Source organism: Monopterus albus, unplaced genomic scaffold (assembly GCF_001952655.1).
Source record: "Monopterus albus unplaced genomic scaffold, M_albus_1.0 scaffold3.1, whole genome shotgun sequence".
NCBI lineage: Eukaryota > Metazoa > Chordata > Actinopteri > Synbranchiformes > Synbranchidae > Monopterus > Monopterus albus.
In genome coordinates this window covers 8,725,466-8,734,601 of record NW_018127883.1, presented here as the reverse complement: position 1 = coordinate 8,734,601, position 9,136 = coordinate 8,725,466, and positions in this window count along the sequence as shown.

The following is a 9,136-nucleotide window of genomic DNA, read 5'->3' as shown; positions in this document are numbered from 1 at the left end:
GCTCCTTATGAAAGCAAAGGTCCAATCAGCAATCAGGGTGACAGGAAACCTCATGCTTTCCCATGTATTTTAATTTAAAAGAATGTTATTTTTTTGCCTCTTATCAGGGCCCGTGTCCCAGTGGTGGCAGGCCAAATAGTCCACATATCTTTCTCCCTAGCACCATCTTTCAACACTTCCTGGACTTCTCTAGACAGGACAGATGGATATATAGAGCATGTTTAAGGTCTCCCCGGGGTCTCCTCCATGTGACACAATAATGTCCAAACTGATGCATCCAGGAGGCATCATGATCAGATGCATAAACCACCTTCTTTTAAATGGTTCTACTGTACAGGCAAGTGATGGGGCCTTGGGATCTGCATAAGGTAGAATTAAGGATTTTAAAAGCATTGTTAAACAGCTTCCAAGAAAAAAAATTATTTTATGAAAATTACAATTAAATTATGGTACTAATTGGCCACTCACTGGCCACTTTATTAGGTACACCTGTACAATTATATGGGATTCAATGCAACACTTCCTTAATATCTGTGTTAATAAAGCTCAAAATGTTTTAAATTGCTCTTTTCTGTAGTTTGTCAAACACACACATATGTACTTCCCCTAAAATCAGTCATCATTGGCTTCTATTTTCTGCCTCTAAAGTGATGTTGCCATAAATCATTAGAAGTGAACTTAGAGATAAAAACAGTCCAGATGACAAACTTTCAGTTTGAGAAGTTCCGTGGTAACTTCCTCTTAGGTGTTTACTGTAGTGCTCCTCGTCTGTTTGATCCCCCTGCATCATCAAACTCTTACAGTTACAGTGATTATGTTTAACCAAGAAGCTCCTTTAAAAGATTAGAGTGTGAAAAAAGCACACAACTCAAAGAAGCTCCTTATTGTTGGTCGGTTTTGATCAGCCTATTTTTAAGTTACTTCTTTATATACAAGGGAACCCCAGTGCTCTGTCAAAGACTGCATTTTTCTGCTTTTATTTCATTTTATAAAAAAAGGTTTTATGCATACATGAAAAATGCTGCTTCACTGCTGAAACACCAACAAGTCCTCCAAACTATATGACAATTTGAAGCTTCCCTCTCATATAACCCATAGAGAATCTCCTGAAATAGCTCTCCTGTGCTGGCAAGCAGAATTGCAAGACCCCCAGCAACATTAATGATAATATAGGTTGCACTGGCGAGCTTTGCAGACTTTTGTTGTCTTGGAAGCAGTCATAAATACAACAGCAACCGTACCAGAAATCTGTCATTAAAGAAGCTGACATAAACATTACATTAGGTTTTGTCACACAAACAACTGGGCTAGATTTAGGAACAGGAACTACTTCATTAAATGAAAAACACTGTTTATAAGAAGGAAGTGAACCCTGACCACCCTAAACTCCTACATATTACATCTCCTAACTGCTTCCTTTGCTCCTGTCATAATTACTTGCCACTAAGGTCGCCAAACTCTACCATGTAACTGTTGGTTGTAATGACCTGCTGCACAAACAGCATGCTTTTTTTACAGGAGGACAGTCTCGACAGAGGAGACCTTGAAACAGCTGTTTGTATTTGTGTAGCAGAGTCCGCTTAATCTTCACAATCATGGTTAAGTAGTTTGTAGGAACCTGGAATCTGACTGGCAGTGTCAGGTTTGTTCGGTTTCACCTGCCTCTCTCCTCTCTCTTCCACACACCTGCCAGCTAGCCTCATTATCACCACCTGTGTTCACTCCTGCAATCACCAGACCTCCTATATTTACCCTGCCTTTCTACCTGCCCTCTGCCAGTTTGTTCTTGTTTCAATACAGACAACTAGTGCCACCCTTTGGTCCACAGAAACAGTTTTGTTATTTGTTTTATTGTAAAAAAAAAAAAAAAAAAAAACTAAACAAAAGAAACCTGCATCTTAAATAACGCCTCAGTGAGCCAAGTGTTTTGTACGTCTTCTTCTCATACTCTCCTGCCTTCACCTATGTTTTCTGGATTTATACTGCACGCACGGAACTGTTACCGCCGGACCTACACCATTCCTCTCCAGACAACCTCTCACCAGCCAGGTCGGTGCACTCTTCTCCATTCCCTCCTGCTCATCGTCACCTTCTACCTTCTCTAGGCTCTTCTGTTCCTACTTGCTCAGCACGACCAGCCAGTGAGTGATCTTGCTCTGCAGCTCAGCTCAGCAACAACCCTGAACTCACCCTCCTGCTGTCGGCACCCATCTCCCTTTTCTCCTATATCTATGCAGTCTACGTACTAACACTCGTTACCTTGTATAGCACTGGAAATACATAAATGACCTGCTTGAACTGAAGTCAGCCATCTGAGTCCGCCTTTTCTGTCACGCTACCTCTGGTAGCGTGCAATCATAACAGGCAGCAAGAACTTTGGGAAAGGGGAAACATGCTGATCACAGATGATGGGGCTTTTCAGTAAAGTCTGAGTATGTTCAAGATGAACAAGGTTTAATAAAGGAGCAGGTTTCGATGAATTCTATACCATATCTCTCCTGTTATGCTGAAATTCTTCAAATAATTATTTAGGGTTACCAAGGGTGAGAAAGGGTGTATTTTTTGATTTCTGAAACCTTTCTAAATGGGGTTGTTTTTTTTTCTTCTCATGTGAGACAGAAGTGTGAAATGTCAAAAACAAACAGTTCCACACCTGTGGAATTCACATGCTGTCCTTGCTGATTCCTAGATCCTGTTGAAATAGCCAGTGAGTACAGCGCATGGGGGGGTAAGAGTAAAGAGTGGCGGCAGCAGCAGAAGAAAAATAATGTGTTTGTGAAATCTCTCATATCATATTTCATCAATCGTCTGCTCCATGTGCTGAGCTGGAGAAAATGGGTAAAGTGGGTCTTACACTGCATAGGCCTGTACAGTAGTCAGAAGCAGTGGCTAAGCAAAAGTGACAGCAGCAGTTTGAGATTAGGGTCAGTAGCTGCACACAGCTCACTGCTGAGAGAGAGAGAGAGAGAGAAGAAAGGGGGGGGGATGTGCCAGTGGGCAGGGGCCAGCTGGTGGAGTGACAGCCTCGGGGTCTGGGTTAAATCAAAAAGTTTCAATCACATATCTATCAGAAATAAGTAACACATCAGCAGCTAAGGATGATTAACCACCCACTCACCCAGAATGGGAAACGTGGTTTTTCACTCGCGTGCAGGACCACATTAATTATCAGGTGCAGGACTTTCTATAAAGTGAAGATTACAACAAGGCCCTGTTTCACTCTGGACACTGTCACCTTGTGTTCATTAATGTTGAGACAAAGAAAGAGACATTTGATACACACAGGAACAACTGAAGCTGCCTGTGGAGAGTCAGCCTAAAGAAAGCCTTTACCGTCTCCAATACATTTACCTCACATAACCCTAATAAGAACTTCAAACTCACTCAGTTTCTGGAGGCAGAGTTTACTGTACGAACACTAACTGTCATCCACCATTCAGTCTGAAATGTTTGGAGGTCATGGGTGCGTTTAGCATCAAGAAATCATTACCTTAAGAGATCTGAGACTTGGTTCAGGGATGGTTTTACATTAGAACTGTAAACAAATGAAATCATGCAATTGTCAAGTTAAAAAATAAAACATTTCCTTGTTAAAAGAAAGTGATCAATACTCACAGCAAAGTTTGTCAGTGCTCCCACATGATCTACAGGGTGTTTAGGTTTGCAGATATCAGCTCTGTAGCTACCTGGGATATGTGTGTTTGGGCCACTTGTCAACAAATGACAGTGAGGGAAAGTATGGAGATTACTTGATAGAGTAACAGTAGCAATACCACAATAAAAAAAATTCCCTGTCAATGAGTTTTACCTTTCTTGGTTCACCAACATGTGTGATTTAACATTATGACACCCACAGGCTTCACAGTGCTGTGAGCAACTGCAGGGACAAGAAGAAATAAAAACACAGATCAAAATTCACATTTAATCTTTTTTGTTACAGTGTGCATCCTGCTTTTATTGATTGTTATGTAACTCAACACGTTACCATTACCTGGTGACAAATGTATCAATTCCACATAACTGTTGTGTAGTTTGTCTGATTTCCTGAAGCTGGTACAGCTTATGTCCAATTTTGCTAATTCAAAGCACTTGAAGAGCAGGTTCACTCTATTGTTTTCTTGTCTTGTTTATGAACAGATACTGATGTGGTTTCTGATTGAGCTCTCATAAACCTGCTCATTCTACTTATTAAAGAAGAGTTTGTATTTTCAGCTAGACAAAATGTTTGATGGCAAATATTACAGTTTTAACTGGAAATAGTGAGGTAAAACCATCTGTTTGGCAGCAACACACACATACAAACAGGTATAGCATTGCTGCAGACAGAGACCTCTTCACAAGAAGCAGCAAATCAGTCATTTTGGCTATAAAAAAAGTCATTCCCTTTCTGCCTTCTTTCCCTTCTTTGAAATATTGTAAGTGTAATTACCAAGAAACAAATAATGTATAACACTTCTCCAGCTCAGGGATTGACTGTTCTTGTTATCAAGGTCTCTTTTATGTTATCTTTTTGTATTTTTCCATTTAAACACTGATGGATCTAAGATTGTTTTAAGAACCTGTTGTTCATGTTTTTGTTGCTTAGTTTTCAGCTTGGGCATGCTTTTTCAGAGCTTTACTGAGCAACAGTTATTTTAGAGACTGTTCTCCATTGTGCCTTGTACTCAACCTACCCTGTTTCACATTTGAACATTAAAGCTACTGAAAACACTATCCGACTTCCTGCTTGGTTGGATTTGCATCCACATACTTTCCTCAAACCTTGGCAGTCCATTACCCAAAGTAATGTTTTCAAATTGCCATGTTGTTCCACTAACAATCCAAAGTCCAAACATATTTCAGCACAGTAAAGGCATTTTCTATCAACTGACTGATCAAATAACACATTCTTTCAGCACTGTACTTTATATTTGCTGCATACTGGCGCTGTTTTGTTTTTAAATTGGACAAGTGGCTCTTTTCTTGTTTGAGATACATTTTTTTTAATGCTACATTTCAACACTCCAGAAGATTGGTGTGAATTGTGTCACAGTGGACTCTCAGATCACATTGATCAGAGCAATGTAGGGTCATAAGCATGTCAGAGACACCCATGAAGCCTCCCACAGGAGCTACAACACAAGAATTTAATGATGTATAAAGGCAATGTGGGCTGTGTGGGTAGTGTAAGAAATGTGGTCTTCTGTGGCAACTAAATGCTTTCTCTTACATATTTCCAGTAATAGTGGTTGTTTAATTTTACCAGAATGATTGTGTTTTTTCTTGGGTTGTAGCAAACATGTCTGAAAGAGCAGGCTGGAAAATGATCAAATAATCTTTACATTTTCAATAATGTAGTGCATTATGGGACATGACAGAGCTATCCCCAGTGCAAACCTCCTCCTTACCACAATTGTCACTGTCTCTGACAAAGTGAAGAGGAGCAACTTCAGATACATAACAACTGCACAAAACTCTCTGATAATGCTCAGCACATCCATCATGCAGCAGCACTACAACAGCCAGCAGATTAAATATCTCTCTGCTTGCAGGGAAATGAATAGACCGGCGGATATTGTTGGACTGGTCAAAACAAATGGCAGCTTTACTGTGCACTTATATTTAGATACCAATACTTTTGTACTTCTACCTGAATAACATTTTGAATGCAGGACTTTTAGTTGTAACAGACTATTTTTACACTGTGATTTTATTACTTAAGTAAAGAATTTGAGTACTTCTTCCATCACTGACACGATTACGCTGCTGTTGCTTTAAGAAAAACAGACATTTAAGATAAGGAAGTGACTAAATCATTTGTTTTATTTTAAGCATATGTGATACTTGAAGTGCAACACCTAGATACAAATATCATGCAAACATTTGAATCCCATCCACACTCTTGTGTTCTGATTCTGAGGAGCAAGTCAGTCATCACTTCCACATTGGCTGTCACCCTCGACTGTTGCCATCTTAACAGCAATCTAAGTGAGATTTGGCAGCCGCTGGGCTGTGCTCGCCTCACCTCGCTGAATCATGATGTATGATGTTTACATAGCCATAAAATCCCCTCCAGAACTGCAATGCTCACTGCTTCCCCTAATTAAGAGCAAGCAGACATAAACACAGACACAGCTTCACATAGCGTAGACACACAAACACAGGCAGCCAGATACACAGTTATTTGTGCATGACTTGCATGACTCTCAAATAGACACACTGGAGGAGAAGCTGTGCGTCATTCAGTTACAGATAATACAAATATGCACACGCATATTGCCCATACTGATGTTGTTAAAGATAGATACTGTATCAGACTCAGGTGTCTGGTGTGTAAACGTGATAGGGAACATACTCAGATGAGAGTGATGCCTCCCATGGTACTCTTTATACCCAAACACGTAATATGAAGTTATTGATCAGTATAAATCCTTTCCCACTCAGAGTACTACTTGCCTGTTTCTTCAATTCATTATAAAGGAATGTAGGTGTCTGGGGGAAGTATAAGCAGGGTAAGTGTAATAGTAGTGGGGATGGGAAGGTGTTGAGAGAGCTATGATTTTATTGTCAAAGCCTGCAGTGAAATGTGTTTCACACACATCTTCATGCACTCAAATGAATAAGTCTAGTTGAAGAGGAGCCCATTCTCCATTAGTCACTGAAGTTGAAGGTGACAGTTCTCCTGGTTGTCTAATCTCTTGGCAGATCGGTCCACTAATTGCTCCTTATTTAGTGAACTCTTTCCTGCCACTCCAGACACAGTCAAGTCAGACAGGAATGGACACATACACTATAGCTGCTACAGTATCTCCAGCACCCTGCAAAAAAATGGGCTTCAATCTCAAAACCTTAGAACATGAAAGGAATTTTAGAAGAATCTTAGAAATTAGTTATATACAGTATGTATTACATATTAAACAACAATGATTTTCTGTCTATAAAGGCAACATTTTTTCATCTGGAGAAAATAATTCTGACCATAACTGTAAATTAAAATCTGATTGAATGTCTGGATAAAATATTATGTAGCCTATTGGGTGCTGTAAGCCAGTGGGTTGTTCTTAATCATTTTGATGTACAGTACAGTACAGTACAGTATGTTCATAACCCTTCATGTCGCAAATATGTTCATTTGATTTGGATTTAAGCTGCATATTTTCATTTTTTTAATAGTGGATACATTAAAATATTTTTTTGTTTGTTTTGGTCAAGTTTGCAATAGTACATTTACCAATGCTTTAACTGTTATGATTGCTCACTCGTAGGTGCGAGGTGAGCAAGCAGGCGGGACTCAGGAGGCAGACACACAGTTCTGACATGAGATTTTATTAGGAGCAAAGAGCAGGAGAATAGTGAGTCTTTGAGAAGAGGTCCAATGAAGTGCCGAGACTGGGGATGAGTAGGTTTGTCAGGGAAGAGAATTCGCAGGAGGTCACTGAATGGGGAAGTCCAGGAAAAGGAATTGGGTGTTGCAGTCTGAGGCAGCAAACTCTGGCAGCAGAGCGGACAGGCGAGGATGAGTACAGCTGGTAGTAGCTTATGCTGACTGACCTGAGAGCAGAGGGGGAAGATGTCAGCCAGGAGAGATAAGGCAAGTGTTGCTGGAGAGCTCAGAGGGAGATGAACAGAGATGGTGTGGCTAGGAGGCTGGAGAAACGTGAAGGGTTGCAGGAGCAGGAAGCGGTAGTAGTTTCTGGAGAGTCAACAGGGAGAACCAAAGTGTCATGGAAGTAATCCTCGTACTGGCACTGGAGGAGTAGCTGCCAGAGTCTTAAATAGGAGGTTGATGATGACGCAACTAGCCTCAGCTGTGTAACTCAGCACGGCTGTGTGCCAGGCCCAAGACATAGAGCCTGCAGAGAGGAGAGAGGGAGAGAGAAAGAACAAGGGGGAGAGGCAGGGGGCGCAGAGCAAACCTGACCAAAATGGCAGCTTTACTGTGCACTTATATTTAGATACCAATACTTTTGTACTTCTACCTGAATAACATTTTGAATGCAGGACTTTTAGTTGTAACAGACTATTTTTACACTGTGATTTTATTACTTAAGTAAAGAATTTGAGTACTTCTTCCATCACTGACACGATTACGCTGCTGTTGCTTTAAGAAAAACAGACATTTAAGATAAGGAAGTGACTAAATCATTTGTTTTATTTTAAGCATATGTGATACTTGAAGTGCAACACCTAGATACAAATATCATGCAAACATTTGAATCCCATCCACACTCTTGTGTTCTGATTCTGAGGAGCAAGTCAGTCATCACTTCCACATTGGCTGTCACCCTCGACTGTTGCCATCTTAACAGCAATCTAAGTGAGATTTGGCAGCCGCTGGGCTGTGCTCGCCTCACCTCGCTGAATCATGATGTATGATGTTTACATAGCCATAAAATCCCCTCCAGAACTGCAATGCTCACTGCTTCCCCTAATTAAGAGCAAGCAGACATAAACACAGACACAGCTTCACATAGCGTAGACACACAAACACAGGCAGCCAGATACACAGTTATTTGTGCATGACTTGCATGACTCTCAAATAGACACACTGGAGGAGAAGCTGTGCGTCATTCAGTTACAGATAATACAAATATGCACACGCATATTGCCCATACTGATGTTGTTAAAGATAGATACTGTATCAGACTCAGGTGTCTGGTGTGTAAACGTGATAGGGAACATACTCAGATGAGAGTGATGCCTCCCATGGTACTCTTTATACCCAAACACGTAATATGAAGTTATTGATCAGTATAAATCCTTTCCCACTCAGAGTACTACTTGCCTGTTTCTTCAATTCATTATAAAGGAATGTAGGTGTCTGGGGGAAGTATAAGCAGGGTAAGTGTAATAGTAGTGGGGATGGGAAGGTGTTGAGAGAGCTATGATTTTATTGTCAAAGCCTGCAGTGAAATGTGTTTCACACACATCTTCATGCACTCAAATGAATAAGTCTAGTTGAAGAGGAGCCCATTCTCCATTAGTCACTGAAGTTGAAGGTGACAGTTCTCCTGGTTGTCTAATCTCTTGGCAGATCGGTCCACTAATTGCTCCTTATTTAGTGAACTCTTTCCTGCCACTCCAGACACAGTCAAGTCAGACAGGAATGGACACATACACTATAGCTGCTACAGTATCTCCAGCACCCTGCAAAAAA